The 2,163-nt window shown below is 56.0% G+C and overlaps 1 protein-coding gene across 1 annotated transcript in view; it reads left to right on the forward strand.

Moving 5' to 3' along the window:
- Positions 1–2,163, forward strand: part of MRPL34 (mitochondrial ribosomal protein L34) — a 5,117-nt gene that overhangs the window by 2,087 nt on the left and 867 nt on the right. The window lies entirely within an intron of this gene.

Here is a 2,163-nt window from a genome sequence, read left to right on the forward strand (position 1 = left end):
ACGTCTCCCTTTAGGAAGGAAGAAGACCTTGAGAAACAAAAGATTATGCAATGCACAGCGGAGTAACCTGTGCCTGACCTCCGCCACCGAAATCCAGCTTAACCCCCTCCCTTTCCCAAACCTCCTGGATTTCCAAGGGGATCGCCCCTGCTCCCACCGCATAGCCGCAGAAAAGCCGGCTGGATTCCTCCGGCAGCAAACGTCCTCCAGCAGCAAGCTGGAAGAAACCATTGCAAGGAGGCAGGAGAAGAAGCAAACCCTGCCCCCTCCGCCGGGCAGCGATGCGTGCAGGTGCCCCCTCGATCTCCAACCGAAAATCCGAGCAGATTTGACACGCACATAGCAACAGCAGGTCTTCAGTCAGAGCCAGCAATCATTTACTGCAATTGCATCACAACAGAAGCCGTTCCTTAAGTTTTATCACCGGGCAGCTTTTTATCACCCTGCGCTCAAAGCATGCTGAATATAACAGGGTCATTTAAGCGCAAGCAATGCCGTGCCGCTGCGAGGCTACCATCTCCCCTTCTCTCCCTGCAATCTCATTTCACGCCTCTCAAATCCCTTCCCACCGTCAGCTTCGAAATGCATCTTTTGGCCATTTTGCTCCCCGCGCAGAGCACCTTCCTCCCCTCCGCCTCAGCGCATGCCCTACATCGCGGCTTGTGCTCCGAGTCCTCCCGCACAAAGAGAGAGAGACAGAAGAGGATGCTCACCTCATTTATTGACAAGGACTGTCAGGAGTTGAGATTGCAAACGAAAGGCTTAAATCTTGCAGGAGGCAAAGAGGGAGAGGAAGAGATGCCCGAAGTGGTGGGAGCCTGTGCAGGTTGCAGGGTGCCAGTGCTGGCAGGCTGCTCAGCTTTTCACCTCCGCCGATTACATTTTTTTGCCTGTCTGGTGGGAAGGATGGAGCAATGCCTTCAGCTCAGCTCATCTGCTTTAGACCGAAATCTCTCTTTCCATCTTCTCCCCACGAGCAGCTTCATAACTGAGCTCTGGGGTTTGGGGGTGCTATTTGTCCTTGTAGTCTATAGCCATAGAAAGCCCCTTAAATCCCTCCTAAAGAGGAGGGCTCTCGGCGTGACAGACAAGGAGACTTGCCAGTCAAAGCAAGGCCCAGCACAGCCCCGCCACCCACCCATGGGGAGCCTGCCGGGAGCCGGGGGAGCGGGAGGACGTGCCCTGGCTTTTTGCCCCTTCCAGTGGGATGAATTACCAAGTTCCTTCTTACCTTTTACTCTTTTCTCACCATTCTGGTATTTGCGGCTTCCCAGAGGCCCACCAGCATGTCAGTGCCACGAGCGTGTCGGTGCTCAGCACGGGTGATCATGCACCAAAACATGAACGTGCAGACCCCAGGGGCCGGGACAGGAGGACAAAACATACAATCACGAATGTCTCCTGGGCTTGTTTTCACGGCCATGGGTTTGGGAGGGCTGCAGTCGCATCCCCTCACCCTGACGGGCTGACTTTTGGTGGGAACACAACGAACCAGTGCAGAAAAACCCTGGAGCTGGTGTGTGCTCTTGGCGATACAGCTGGGCTTGCCTCCAGCAAAGCAATCTGAAGGATCTTCTAGATGGTCAGAGCAGACAGAGAGGATGACTGAGATCCTGTGGGTTACTGGTGACTCAGCTTCTGACCCCCCAGCCAGCCCTCATCCTCCTCCTCTTTTTCTTCCTCCTTCTGCACCTCATTTTCCTGCTCTGTAGAACACAGACAACCACATTCACCTGCTTGGGAAGGGAAGGAGGCTGAACCTCTCTGGAGGTGCCCTGGCACGTCTTTGCTGCTCTATCTACATATATCTACACTAGAGGACGAAGGTGATCAGAGAGCCCGGTACCAGTTTACCCCCTGCCAGGCCCATCGCAGTGCCTGGCGGAGGCTTCCAGAAATGAATGCCTGTACGCCGCGCTGCTTGTGGTGAAAATTCTGGGGGCAGCCAGAGCACACCCCTCACGGGCGAGGAGAAGCAGCCAGGCAGGGAGGGCGGCGGCGCGGGCTCCCTGTGGTGGCAGGGCCCTGGGCCTGGCCAGGCCCTCCTGCCCCGGAGGGGCCCAAGCACCAGAGCTGATGCTGGCAGAACCGTCCTGGTGAGGAATAAATTAGTCTTTTGAGGCGGCTTTTGCTCTGTTAGTGGCTGCTGACAGGGACGAGTCC

Source organism: Phaethon lepturus, unplaced genomic scaffold (genome assembly GCF_000687285.1).
Source record: "Phaethon lepturus isolate BGI_N335 unplaced genomic scaffold, ASM68728v1 scaffold30797, whole genome shotgun sequence".
NCBI lineage: Eukaryota > Metazoa > Chordata > Aves > Phaethontiformes > Phaethontidae > Phaethon > Phaethon lepturus.